Below are 15737 nucleotides of genomic sequence, written 5' to 3'. Positions count from 1 at the left end.
GGAAATTTAAGTGAAGATACTCCATCTAAATCCTATCTTATTGCGAGTAATTGCTGGAATGCACGTATCATTCCACGATTGCTCTCTTTGTAAACGATGGCATTAAAGTGTCGTGGCCGGGAGGAGTTCAGGAAGAAAAAGTCCTTGTTCTCTATACAGACAGTACATGTTAAAAGCGGCTAGAGCACTTAGCATTAAAAAGCTAGAGACTGTTGGGCGGCCTCTTCCGGAATCCATGGAAATCATAGAGGATGCAAAGAGACTGCTGCAAGGTGTGTGTGGAGATGTAAGAGAAAAAGTTCGAAAGAAACTTAATGCAGTGCTGGAAAGAAACCCAGGTTACGACAGCCTATTGGCAGTGTGCGAGATTCTCAGTGGTGAAACAAGAACCCCCCTGAAGATATTTTCCCCAACTACATCTCCCTGTTCAAATACTCTCCTGTTACCTCATGTGATGTGAAGAGATCATTCTCTGCATACAAGAATATTTTATCCGATCGCCGATAAAATTTTACTGCTGATCATTTGGAAATGTACCTTGTAACTCATTGTGCAACAACACACAGTTGAACTGCAGGCACATCTTTTGTAAGTACTTTATTTCAAGTTAAAAATGTTCATTAGTGGAAATATTCTTCAATCTTAGTTCAGCTGGTATTGTTTAAAAGATATAGGACTGCTTTTCCCTGCATGAAATAAATATATATAACACAAAATATTTCGTCTTAAGTTGCTTTTGGTATTTAAATTTGTATTTTGCGCATAATTCATTTCAAGATTGGGCCGTGGTGACGGATGCGCATTTAGTGTAAAAGGTTTTAGATTTGAAACGGAACCACCCCACACCACATGAGATTTCTGACGTACAAATGCCGTATGCATTGCTTTTCTCGGGGCTTTCCTGTTTCTCTCTAGCCGATTCACATCTTCCTCCATTCGCGTCTGATTTTTATCATCCTGCAATCAGTCACGTCAGTGACGTATGGCTGTCTTAGCTGTTCAAGCATTTCACTTCATTGGGGGACTTGCATTAAGCAGGATAAAGTGTAATAGATTTTCCCTTTTATTTTCATAATTCGTTTAAATATTGCTTACTCATACGCGTGTTAATATTACGTTTCCATAAATATGTAACATATGTAATATTACACATTCTTATATAATATTACATATTTCTTACATTTTTATGCGATTTTTGTTAAATATTTAGGGGGTTGCTATTACATAAAAATCCGGACTCTTGTTATGCGTAACACCTCGCATCGGCTCTTCGTATCTATCAATGCTTGCTTCACTGACCACACACAGTGACGCTCTCTACCGCAAGCTGTGTAACTTTGTTGTGCAAGAGTCGTTTGAAGTGGAAGCACTGTTACGGAGACATATTTGATGTTTCTATTCCGAAATGGACACAACCGAAGAACGACGGAAGCGGAAGGGACGCCAGGGAAATGAAAATTGTGAACTTTGGTAAAGGATTGTTTGAAGGGGCCCTCACTTTAAAGGCCCTAAAATGGTGCGAAAAACACGGTTGTTTTCAGTTTTATTTCTTTTTGACAATGTTGCCATCACTTTCAGATCCCGAAAAAAATATACGTTGTACGTAAAGGTATAACAATTTTTTAACCAAAAAATCAGCGACATGTCCCCCCATTTTTCTACAATTTCTTTTGAAATTTTCAACACGCAAAAAAAAAAAAAAAAAAAAAAACGCATCGATGGTTTTGAAAAAGAATTCACATTTACATCCAGATAGCATATACAATCTGTGAAACTTTCAAAACTTTTCGACCACCCTCACCAAATTAAAAAAAAAATCAATTTTGAGCATGTATGACACGATAATTCGGTAAGGGGAGGGGGTAGGAAGGTCTAAAAATATTTTGAGGTAGTTTTATGTCAAGGGTAATATTTTGAGTCAATAGCAACCCAATTTGGATCAAGGGCCGATTTTACTATCTTACTAGGGAAGACCCTTTAGATAACATGCAATAGTAAAATAAATTCTTAACTGTTAGGAAAGTGAGTAATAAAGTGAAAGATTAATTTCAAGTGTTCTTATTATTTTAATATGTTGAAGGGGTTCAAAATATCTTCTCCTTTTTAATTTGCATTTTAATATAAGTATAAACATTTTTCATTTGCTGTAACACATAACAGAGGAAGTACTTTTGGGGGACCGAGAAATTCCTTGAGGAATAAGAATATATTTAACCCCCACCCATGGTTACACCTATGCTCCAATGCCACATTAAAATTAACTTTCTGGTACCGACACTGCATATGGCAGAAAAGTACACAAGAAACCAGCACTTGCATAAAGTAAGGCAATATACAGAAAAGAAAAGCGTAAATAGTATACAATCACCCACAGATGTAAATAAGGATTATCGATTGATTGATACAGTGCCGTGATCTTATTCAAGGACACCACATTCTATTATGCAAAGAACTAGCTAAATAATAGGAAAATGGGTTCGCGTGCTGTTGCAGATTATAGCCCTACGTCCATGACATCTATCCATACACTAATATGCTCTCTCTATATATACATATTTTATAATTTCTTTCTCTCTTTCCCTTCGTTCGAACTTGCTAATACATCTCAAACTTTTCTTTCTAATGTCCTACTTTTAATATTAAAAGGAATAAATTCCGAAGTATGCTGCACATTCTAAACTTTGAGAGCTGTTAGGTTGGACAGCTCTGAACAAAACATTATAAAATCATGTGTCTAAATTCTCAACAGTTTGGGATATAAAACCAAAGGAAATCACAAAAACACCGGCAAAATAAATCAAGAAAGTCATATTTCATCGTTATATTTATCAGTGTGATTACCATTACAGAGTGTGAACTCACGATACCCTAAAACAATGAAGAAGTTGATATTCTGAAAGTCGCGTGGTCAATCGTTGTCTGGTCAAACATAACCCTTTACGGGCTTAGGCAGGCAGTTAAATTATTATTATATTAACTTACCGTCCCACAATTATGCTTTGAGGGTAAGGAAGACTATTATTATTATTATTATTATTATTATAAAGGAAATGGCAGAATAAATTAAGTTCAGATGGAGAAGATGGGGAAGGCAAAACCTCGTAAAATGATTAAGTTTCTACATTTAAAGGGTAGAACCCCGAGAAAAACCATACATACGGCGTTTATCCAGCATAAAACCAACTGAAACGACCATAGATTGAACCCGAGACCCTAAGTTTTTTTTTTTTTTTTTGTTTGTTTGTTTGTTTTGTTTTAAGCTATCGTCACCGAAGATGCATGAGATGTAACCCTACAAGTTAACGTGGAATCCAAGTCGTATATGTTCCCATCGAAAAGCAACACCGGGACTTGAGAACAGAAAGTGGGAACGCTAAACACAGTCACTGAGAAAGCCCTAAATAATCAAGAAATGAATGATATTTACTGGTAATTTTTAGAAGTTATTCTCAGATCAAAGTACAAAGATAAAAATAGCTGGTGCTAAGTACTCGATATATACATAACAGAGTTAGTGTGTTCACGTTTGCATGCTGATTTATAGTACTAACAATGATTTTAACTGATTCTCCAATTCTTTGCTACATTCTAAAATCATATTCCATTTTGCAGCAATTTTCACTTAATCAATTTTACTATATATTTCACTTACAGATGTCACTGAAAAGATTTCCGCTAAAATTGGTCAAACAAAACCTTCGCATAAGGCGCAAAACATTCTTTCCTGCAACCCTTTATATTTCGCTGTAATTTATTTCTTTTATTCCCATCTCATCTTCAAATGGTCTTGCATCTAATTCTGGAGTGCCCCGAACGGAGCAATTAAGAGTATTCCAATTTACCGTTGAAAGTAAAGTTCCGAGGAAGGTATCGAAAAAATTAATCATTTTCTAGAAGTTAAAGAATGATTTTAATGTAACTTGGCCTAGAGCCTGTCTATTCCACCTGTGCCCTCAGAAACTATGCGAATTATACTTCGGCTCCACCCCCGCCTACCTCTGGCGGATGAAATCATCCCTTTGTGTAGGGAAAAGAAGTGAATAACGTCACCTGTGTTGCCAATTTGTCATTCAGTCGTTTGGTCTCGACGAGTGAAGATCGTAGGCTACTTAGAATGACTAACATTACAGATCACAGCGAAGTCCGTGAAAAAATTCATTGTGGCAACGCTTCCGGATCCAATAATTGAAAGATCTCGGCCGCAGTAACTTGTTCCTCCTCTTTTGGGCGAGGTACGGGAAAATACACATCGATAGTAGCGCCAGGAGGGTCACACTTGAAATAGAAAGACTCCCAGATGTATGATTTAGTGAAAATTACTTATATATCTCATTCGTTTTCTTTCAGATGGCACAAGTTGTCAGCAAGGTGCAAGATGGAGAAGATTGAAGCTCGTAGAATGATTAAGCCTCTGCATTTGAAGAGTCGCAGCGACCTCCAAATTCATGATGAAATTAAACTTGTATACGCTAGTATTAACACTGTCGTGGGGCGGAAGAATTTCCAAACAGATGAGTGAAAACCTAGCGGCGGCTTGCTTATCGGGCCGGGCCCAAGTCAAGAAGTTTTAATACTTATTAAGCCGGGCTGGGCTCGGCCCAAAATCCTCCAAAACTTTTCGGGTCCGGGATGGGATGGGCCTAGGTACATTTGGGCTGGATCGGGCTTAGGCCGAAAAATTCGGTTCGTGAAGATCTCTACCACACAATAACGTAGTAAAGATGATTCTATATTATTTTTTTTTTAATGGGAAGACCTCTATAGCTATTAAGCAATGAAATCTTTTATCCAGAATCAGCTCTTTTCTCATAATCTCTCGAGAATTTGGCCATATTTAAGAGGGACTTCGAAAGAAATTATACATTAACAAAGATCCGTTCGTGTTTCCTATTTAACTATTGCATTTAATCCAACTTCAGCATGGATGGTATCACAGCTACAGTCATGCATGCCTGCACACACATCTGAAACACGGATACATCGTATGGTTGGCTGATTCAACGTGGAACCACAAAAGCTGCTGCAATAAAACCAAGTTTTTTTCCTCTCCTTTTTTTTAATTCCCACTTACTGTCAGTACCTTATAAACTTCTAAAAGGAGAAAATGCCGCAATGTAATTAATAATTACTACTGCCATTCCTCGATACCACAAATTTCAACTTGGGAATTCACAAGTACGAATGATCTCACAGAAACATAAAACTACAAAAGATCTGCTACATTAACATACATGAAACGCTGCTTGTGAGCAAAAAATGACAAATTCCCAAAATTCTTGCTTATAAAAACCATTAACTGCTCAATAATTGTCCTGAATATATAATTGTTTTCTACACAGAATGTTGTATATTACAACGTTATAATTTAACATAAAGTCATACTGCCGCACGTAATAACTTAAGTCGCAGTTGTTGACCCATCAACAGTAGTGTTGTTACGATCAAAATACTTCCACATTCGAAAATAGTGGCGCACGCAAGAGGAATTTCGTAGCTTCAACTCTTCTCTTGAGCAAGATATATAAAAATATATATTTATCACATTAAAATTATATAAGCACTTGAAATTATATGAACTTGTGAGCTGCAATAACCCTTCCTTAACGAACCTCTTTGTACGCCACTGTTCGAATCGAATATTCGAGAAAGTACCACGGATTAGTAGTACTAGTAATGAGTTTCCAGGTTTCGGAAAAAAAAAAATCATCCTGCTTTGAGTTTAGCAAATATTTATTACAAGTAAACAATATACTTACTTAATACGTAACAGATTTTTTCCATGTATTTTCCCTATGCTCATTTTAAATAGCAATCAGCTCGTTTCTCTTAATACTATTTTTAACTTTTTTTTTTTAGATAACAATCAGTACGTTTCTTCTAATGCTTGTTTCAAATAGCGATCAGTATATTTCCCCTAATGCTCGTTCTAAATAGCGATCAGTGTGTTTACCCTAATCCTCGTTCTAAATAGCAATAGTTAGTTTTTAATTTCCAAAAATTTGACCAACAAGGTGACTTACGGAAGTGTCACTCACCGATCTGAATGAAACTTTGCATACTTGTAGAACATCGAAAAACAATCGACACGAATTATTTTGTTTCGGTAATGGTGAAGATTTAACAGTGGAAATCGACCTTTGAACTCTAAGGGTGGTCTCCAAGCACAGACAGGAAACAATAATTTAATATAGAAGAAAACATATTGCCGGAGGGGTTTTAGGACAGCTAATTCAGAATCTGACGTCAAAATTACAAAATGGCGGATCGAATGTAGTGATTACAATTACAAAATGTCTTCTAGTTTGAAATCCTCTGCAGTTCCCCAAGAACAATTATAGTTGGTAGGGTTTACTACGAGAGGGTTGCAGACCGATTTGAAAAGGGTTTAACCTGACTTTTGATTTGAAACCCCTTTATTATAACGCGATCCTTGATTCAAGTGAGTCTCTGCTCCTCCCCCTATTATAATAATTACGTATAGTGAGTTTCCACGCCTCTCATTATGTCAGAACTTCATATATCCTCAATCATTATAAATATGAATTTATTGAGAAAATGCTTCACAGTAATGATATTTCATTAAAAAAAAAACCGTCTGATGCATAAACATTGCATATACACCAAGCTCACTTTATCACAGCTATAACTGTGATAAATATTAAATTGCAGCACCATCTTCTTCCAAATAACTGTTTTTGTATCACGCATATCTAATAAGATTTGCAAATCTGAGAAGAAAACTGATTAAGAATCAGTGATTTGGATCTAAATTATATTATCTATTACGGAGATGTAAATTTATGTTATAGTTGTAGAGGACAATATCAGTAAAAATGTCTCAAGAAGTTTTTCCACGGCCTAAAGACGAACACACAAAGACGGTGAATCCTACCAGTTGTTCCTGCAGAATGGTTTGTTCGTAAAATAAGTTGAAAAGTTGATGAAGTGGAACTACTCCACGAATCTAATATCAAAATGGACTTTGCATTAGACATTGGGAGAAAAACATCTTGAAAGCATGATCTCACAAGACCTGATGTTAATTTTCCTGAATTTGATGCTTTCACAAGGACATTTTCAGAATAAAAAAATATGTTCTGGATCATAGGGCCAAATCTTCCATTCTTTTCCTGCAAAATAATTAACAACGGTGATAACAAAACACCATTTTAAGAAATTAAAGGCTGTATGGTGTAGCTATGACTCATAGATTTATTGACTGCCACACGTTCTACTGTTTGTGTCCCTGTAAACGCTATAGTCAGAGGTGCAGAGACTCACTTTTACCAAGCATCCTTATAAAAAAAAAAAAGTACAGAAAGGGGTTTCAAATTGGTCTACAACCTCCTCGCAGTAATCTCTGCAATCTATAATTGTTCTTGGCTAACTGCAGAGAAACCAGGAGACATTTTGTAATCGTAATCACTATATTGCATCCGCCATTTTGAATTTTGTATTTTGACGTCCGATTCTGAATCAGCTGTCCTAAAATTCCCGGGCAGTATGTTTTCTTCTAAATTAAATGGTTGTTTTGGGTCTATGCTTCGAGACCACCCCTAACTTTCAAAGGGTGGTTTCCATCCTTAAATCTTCACCATTGCCGAAACGAAAAAATACGTGTCGATTATTTTTCGATGTTCTACAAGTATACAAAGTTTCATTCAAATCGGTGAGTGACACTTCCGTAAGTCTCCTTGTAAGTCTAAACATGCTCATTTTTAAAACCAAGTAGTATTTCCCCTAATGCTCGTTCTAAATGGCAACCCATATATCCCTTCCCTCTAATTCCCTTTATCTGCATTTGTGATGAGAAGATATGATACTCAATCCCAGCTTTTAAACGCATCTATGATTGTCCAAGACTTAACCTGACACGGCAAAAGTTTCCCCTTGTACAATGCTGTGTTTTCCTTCAAATTAACATGATTTTTCCACTGATTGCTAAGACATCTAAAATAAATGTAACGCTTTTACACAGGTTAGAAAGAAATAATTTACAGGAGAATATGGCAAGTTGAAATAATAATAAAAGTTGTGGCCCCAATTTAAGTGTTCTGGGATATTTGAGTGGTTAGCGCGCATATATACCCGGTTCTACTTTCAGTGAGAACTGAGAATTAGAGATACAAAGATTTTTCCAAGGCTTCTTTTGCCTAGGAAATGGTCTTTTAAAAAATACTCCAGTATTAACGAGTAAATAAACAATTCGCCTTACCTTTCTCTTTATAACATGATAAAGAAATTCTGAAAAAAAAAAAAATCCTTAACCTCCGTGTATAATTGTGGGACCTTAAATTCTATTTTTGGAAATAGTGTTAGCAACAACTGTTTTCAAAATGTAGTAAATTTTGTGAAACTAAATTTAGGAATAAACCGACACTTTATTAATATTTATTGAGGTCATTAAAATTCGAAGAAAAAGTTCTATCCAAAAGGTTCTTATTTTAAACATTTTGACACGATGAAACAGAATAAAATAAAGTCGGAATTATGTTGAAGAATGAAGCTTCACCAGTGTAAGATCATACACAAACTAGCGGTTTACGGCTTTAATTTTGTAAACTGAAATATTTGATGCTAAAGAAAATATATTAAGCTTAGAATAAAGCGTTTCCCGGATGAAAAATCGGAGACAGAAAAATTCTACATCAAAAAAGGGGGAAAAAAGTTGTGTATCAGTTTATTGGTTTATGATAAATCTTTTCTTTTTCTGTCAGTTTGAATTTAGGTAACAGTTAAAACACATGACAAGATGTATAATTTTCACAAACCAGGTAAGACAGGGAACCAACACAACACTTTTGATATGATGGGCTGCTGTTGGCAACAATATTATTCCAGTCTGAGAATTAATCAAGAATATCAGCCCTGGAATGAACATAGGGCTCACAAATATTTAACGTTATAATGTGTCTCCCTTAATTGTAGAATCTACTACGAAGAAAAAAGTAGCACTTCAATAACAAAACAAAGCCAAAAAAGCTAAAATTTGTATTTTTCTTTTTTTAAAAGAAGGGAAAACCTAAGCCTTCCCCCCAAAAATGCAGATTTTTGTGCACCTCTACTGAGAATATTCAATGTTAATCCAACATCGGAAGCAAATGCGCAACTACCTAGATTAACAGGTAACCATCCCCAATCTACGAAGCCAGAAGCACGAGAGATGGAAGACTGTGTATTAATCCCAAAAGCCAAATAGATTCATTCATAGAGCACAACGTCAGAAAGGTTAATTGCAGTTTAGCAGGTAAAGCTAACATTAATTACTATACTTTTATATGCATATAAACCAAGAACGTCCGGAGCCCTAGCTTCGATCTCCGGCGGGATCGGATTCCACGGTAATCTTCAGATGTTCACTATAATAATCAAGGCCGGATCTTGAATCCTGTGAACTATGTGTTCGCAGAAGGCGCCAAACTGGAAAACGAATTTGTGTTTTAAATGTGAATATTTATTAGAGAAAGTGTAATGATGGAAAATTTTCCAAATAGCTTCAAATAAATATTGTACAGACTGAGATATGGATAAACTATATCAAAAGGACAATAAAGTCGACTCTTAATTCATCGTAAATGAAATGCTCGTAAGGTAAACGCGCCGGATTTCGACAGGTTAAGGACCTTTTTCAAAATCAATTGCCTATTGTGGCCATAATATTGGTCGGTGTTGGCCCATTTTTTTCCTTGAAATGTACAGTCTTAGAACTTTTAATTTTTAAGAAAATTAATACACAAAATTATTTGCATTTTGTAAACTACTCCGAAACATCTTCGGACCCAAAAAAGAAATCTCGGGTGCGCCACTGCTTGTGTTTACATTTCGAATGTCTATTTTGGAAAGAGACATAAAAGGACTGAATTGTTCTATAGGCCTAAGGGGCCCTGAAAATAATTTTTGCAGGAGCAGGTTAAAAATTTATTACGTGGGGGACCTGATTTTGAAGTATCACCACTCGATCGAAGACTAATTAAATAAGGATTAAGGCACACATTATTGAAATTAGTTGTAAATAAGTTTAGTTAAAACCAATAAGGAATTATTCGAGATCAACTATATCTTAAGAACGATTAAATGGATTAGCATTGACGGCCATACAAAATGATATACTCATTGAAATGGATACGAATGCAATAATACAATAATTGGAAGAAAGTGTCTTTATAACATGAACTTTTCAGTAACAAAGAAAGCAAAAATTAAGCTAATTACCATAATCGTATCCCTAGAAAATACTATGTAAATATGCTTTTAATGAAGCATAAGACCATGTCAAAAATCAAACATGTGTTAGTGTTATACTTGAAGCTCATGAGTTTTATTGTGTTCCGACTTTTACGTTTCAATTGTACTTGTCAAAATACACCTTAGGTACATATCTTAGTTGTGGCTTGTGCTTGTTTAATACAAATGCTATTAAATATTAAAATTGGAAATTGTTCAGTATTCATCCACAGTCAATTGTTTACAATTTCGCCACTTTTCGTGAAAAGTCACAGGGAGACTGACAGATATTGAAGAAATTTGCAATTAGAACAATTATTAGAGTAATTTTTGCCTTAACAACTTTCTACTCTTTTATTGTCATTTAGGTGGAGACGCCGAAATACTGTTTGCTTACACTTATGAAATGTCTAGAACCGTCCATAATATAAAAGGGACGCTAAACTTCAACCAACTAATACAAAACATTTTTCTCTGCTTGTGCCTGGTTAAGGAACTGGATTAGGCTTGGCAAAAGTTAATAGTAGAACTGAAATACATACGATATCTTTAACTTAAAAAAAAAAAAAAGCGAATTAAAAATACTATCTCCTTTTTGCCATGCTGTTTGTAGTCAACCCATGTACTTACCGTACAATACCCAGACTGAAGTTATATTTGGAAGTAACAGATTGCAACTGTAATCAAAAGTATAGCAATGATATTAAGTCGTTCAAAAACGTATCTCGCTGTTATTATGGCCTTCAACCAGATGCTGAGAACGTATCCTTTGTTGCCATAACTTGTGGAGGGACAACTGCCACCCTTTTAAAATCACCGACGCTCGATGGGAGTCCACTTCAAGGAAAAATTTCCCTACCTGAACGGACAGGAAAATATAATAAGATACGAACATGAGTATAGGGAGGCCCGGGTTCGATTCCCGGTGACTCAGTGATAGAATACGTATCTCTAGTGTGTTAGGACCCTGTTCGATCCCCGGCCAAGTAAGTTTGTGGTGGACAACATAGTGTCTGTGGGACTTCTCGCGGTACTCTCACTTCCTCCTACCGATCCTTTCACTTGCCTTAATCATTCGTGTCCCTTGGCCTAAGGGGAATAATCGTGGAACGGTAAAGTGAAAATTTTAATTTCATCTTTTTTTTTATCCCCAACGGGAGCTAATATGGTTTGGTTTCTACGTCAAGTTGTAGATCTACGACTCATATACCATCACTGGTGAAAAGGATCCCAAATCAACCGACGAAAATGAATGTATTAAATTAAGCATGGAATAGAATTCACCATACTCCAAAAACAAAACAAAATCCCTTAAATGTAACGAAAATGTGATCTGACCAAATTTCGGTAAAATATCTAACATTAGGTCCACAAGAAATAATATCCTATATATTTGTTGAGACTTGGAGCAAAATATTGTCCCTTCAATTAAATTTGCGAAGCATGGAATGGGTCCACCATGTGTGCCTAATCGTCTGAACAAAAATATTTCCTGGTGTATGGAATATAAATCAAATCTGGGTCGTACTTCACCAAAACAGGTTATCTTTAGCGGACTCCTTCTGCTAAACATAAGCCCCAAAACTTCCTGTAAGTAATAAAAACGTTGAATAAGGTTTCAAATTCTTCGGGGAAAGGAAAATTTCATATTTAACTTGGGGGGGCATAACTTCTATGAAGGTCCAAACATTAATGCTTGCCCCTCCTCCTCTTTACAGAAAAAGTTGATCTTCCTCGTGGCCAAGCGGTCCGTATGGCCTTGGGGTGGGAGACGCGGGTTCGATTCCCGGCGGGAGCTCATGCGGTTCGGATCCCACATTATGCTGCCACTCCACGTCTCATACAGCCTCGGTGCTGAACGGTACGCTAAACTAGAAATCAAAACTAATCAAAATCTACAGAAAAAGTCTCCAAGTTACGTCGCTGCTTGTTGCACTTTACATGCGTAACATTCAGTATGTTTGATATTAAACGGAGAAAAGAATATAGCCTAAAAGAATTCTAACTTTCATAATACCTTAATACAATTATTTAAAAATTTCTATCGATATTCTGCAAATTACTTATACATTCCATTTCCAAAGAGAGACTGAGATTATTAAAAAGAAAATATTTTATTAGATCAAGGAAAGCAGACCGCTAAACGCTATATGCCTTCTTGCCACATCATTTCCTGATGCTTATACGCTGCATTCTCGGTAATAACCGAAAAAAAAGCTCTGTATAAGATAAAGAGAAACAAATACCTTTATTGAATTACAACAAACATAACACGACCGTTGACTATCAGATAAAAAGAATAGCATTACGACGATCTTAATAAAGTAAATAGGTTCTACGATCAACACACTGTTTCGTATCGTCCACGCATACGAAATAAACACCATAAGGTACTTATAATCAAATGTAAGTTCGCCTCGTACTAAACACCTTTTGGCTTCATTAACCCAGAAGTGTTACCAAGTTTAAAATACAACATGAAAGAAGTCTTAAAATCCCGTACTTAGACATTGCTATTGGACCAGCATATTTTCCGAAAAAAATAAAATAAAAAAGAACCATGATAATCCCTTATTAAAACACAGTCATCATTATGTAAATCGCTGCTAGAATCAGAATATACACATACATGGTAGAAATACTAATCAAGGCTAATACCAGGATCTTGTTCCCCTGAAACATTATCTCGATACGTTAAGTTGTACCTTTGTGCTCATTCGAAAGAGAATCCCCTAACTTTTGTTTCCGAAATGTCATACGAAAACACACACACACATATATAAATACATATACATATCCCTGCTTTGTAATTATACCCAAAATTGGAAATTGAGCTGATCTGCGATAAAGTCGAAATACAACGTGTGTGTTCTTCCTCATAATCTCATGGCTAACAAGCTCGCTTAAGGTGCGCGTGTGTTTGCAGGTTCAAATTCTGATAAGAATAGAAAGTCTTGGATAAAAGAAATTAAACACTGGTTACGATATCACTCTAAAAATAGCACCTAAGTAACGTGTGCTTCATGACCTCGGCGCTGCGTAAGAATGTAAAACAGAAATCAGTTATTATTCAGGGTGCATTTAGATAACACGATTATTTATAAAAATGAATGGCAAGTACTACAAAATGTAAGTAATAATAATAATAATCTATTCCAGTTCATGGTGTACCTCCATTTAAATAGGTTCGACCAGAAATTACCCAACCCAACCTATTGAAAAAGAATTTACTAATCTCCTGAGTAATTAATCCACAAGTCAGTTCCTCTACACAAAACGCCTTTGTTCATTACTGATAATAACACTAAGCACGGGCCAAGAATTATATATGTAAGGCAAAAGCTGCATTATATCTTGTACACCTCTGTAAGTTGAACTCCTCCAAAGAACCCGCAGCTACTCAAATTGTTTCCCGCATAACGTAACAAACTGAACTTCACTAAAATTTACGAGTACTAATATATGTAAATAAATTCCCAGTGAGCCTACTATGTTGAATAAAGTGCTCTTGCTATATCTTCTCATTAAATCGTGTACTTGTTGACAGCAAGAGGATGAAATATTTGTGTATATATAAGCAAACCTGTCCCTACGGAATCCGCACAAAGCTTTCGTTAAAAACACAATTCATTATCAATGAACTTCGCTCTCAAAATTGATAAAAACAACTCAAGACTTACTTGGCCGGTAGGATCATGCTTCAATGAGTAAGAAAATCAGATACGAAGTGCCTGTCACTATACAAGCAACTCAGATTTTAAAAGACACGGGAAAGGAAGTAATTTTCCAAAATATTAATCTGTAGTTATTACGAATAAAAGTTCAATATTAAACACAAAAATTAGCGTTCCAAATGATTAGTACATAAGGAACAACATATAGCATGCTCTGGTCATTCTGTTTTTAACTGAACTATCAACTGGAGTATCTATTGTTTTGGCACAAAACGCGGGACCGAACTTTAAATCAATACATAGGCCTTTTTTGTATCCAGGATAATAAAACAAAAGATTAATAATTTGCTTCAATATATATGGGAATGATACACTGTACACTCACAAAAACGAACAGCTGATATTTAAATCAAGCTCATGAGCACAGTGGATCAATTTTTAAAAGAACAAAAAAGCATTTTTACTCACCAATGCTGTCCCCCTATGGAGGTCAATGTCTCGGAATGTAGCGCGTATGCAGTAACTCAGTAAGTCAAGTTCCTGAAATCTATAACACTAATCTATTGACACATCCTTCTGATCACACGGAGACACTTACTTCCACACTATACCAATCTCTTGTTCACTACCAAAGCTATTATAAGTAAGTAACTTTCTGCGCAAGTCGGGTTTAGTACCATCGACCACAAAAACAAAGGCAACAACCTCCACACTGCACCACACCGATTCACACTGAACAGCTGATTGTTTTCGTGTGGCGCTGCTGTCGAGGCTACTTTACTCTTGAGTCAAAATAAAGTCTCTGGATTAATGTGATACAGCTTGTAATATTAGAAATAGACTTAGGGTGTTTCGTTTCGTATTAGTTTCATATTATTATATGATTTATATCACAGAAACTTATTAATTTTATTATTAAGTAGCATTCTAATTAATACTTAATGTTTTCTTGAGTTCACTATTTCACTCAGTAACAAAGATCGGATTCATGTAAACAAATGTCAGATGACTGCAGTTCCGCGATATACAGCTGAATGTGCTTGCTAGTGGAGTTGAAAAGGTTTCGAAAAATGAAACCTTGTTAACTATTAGTGGTTGTTTTCTTTTAAAATTAGAACAAAAGGAAGTCTTTCTTAGTTGAAGGAAAAGGTTTATTAATTAATATGATTTTGTAATGTCTTGTTGAAAATTTATAATTATCTTCTCGATTTCTTACAACCAGACTTTCTCGAAAAAAAATGTATGGACGGGGATTCAAATGGAAAAAATGAAATCTTTGAGTTTTACGTCCCACGGTTATGCCGGTTAGGCTAAAGGAGACGGTGATGATGAGTAGAGATGCAAGGGCTCGGAAAAAAACCGGCTTTTTTGAAAAAAAACTCGGTTTTTTCTGCTTTGCTTTTTTGCTTGGGAAATTTTGGGCTTTTTTCAAAATTCTGCTTTAAATTGATAAATCAGATTTTGTTTCGCTTCTCTATAACACAAAAAGTCATTTAATTAGTGGTTGATGCCGATAATAATATAAAGCCTCGAAAATAAACCATGAATTTCGAAAAGATATTTCAAACAATTTTACTTCTCAACATATTTACATTATGAATTCCAAAGGATTAACTAATGCATATAATAAGATTTTTTAAATTCCTATATACAAAAGTAAGCAGGCTTGGGAAGAACCATGGTTGTTTTTGAAACTGCCAAAAACTCGTTTTTTTTTTGGGAGGGAGGGGAGTTTAAACTAGGCTTTTTTGGCTTAAACCAGTTTTTTTTGGGGGGGGTTAGATATTTTGCTTTATGTATTTATATTACATATTGACAGAAATAAGGTGTTTTCGCCTT

The 15737-nt window shown here is 35.5% G+C and overlaps 1 protein-coding gene across 1 annotated transcript in view; it reads right to left on the bottom strand.

The window, feature by feature from the left end:
• Window positions 1–14629, bottom strand: part of Oatp30B (Organic anion transporting polypeptide 30B) — a 414497-nt gene extending 399868 nt beyond the window's left edge. Inside the window, exon 1 of the mRNA XM_081755739.1 lies at window positions 14367–14629. The gene's annotated coding sequence lies outside the window, so the exon portion shown is untranslated. The remainder of the gene's footprint in view (window positions 1–14366) is intronic.
• Between the last annotated feature and the right edge of the window lie 1108 nt (window positions 14630–15737).

Source organism: Thermobia domestica, chromosome 4, assembly GCF_964235325.1.
Source record: "Thermobia domestica chromosome 4, izTheDome1.hap1.1, whole genome shotgun sequence".
In the NCBI taxonomy this organism is placed as follows: Eukaryota; Metazoa; Arthropoda; class Insecta; order Zygentoma; family Lepismatidae; genus Thermobia; species Thermobia domestica.
The sequence above is the reverse complement of the archived record's forward strand: the minus strand, read 5'-3'. Positions and strand labels throughout refer to the sequence as shown.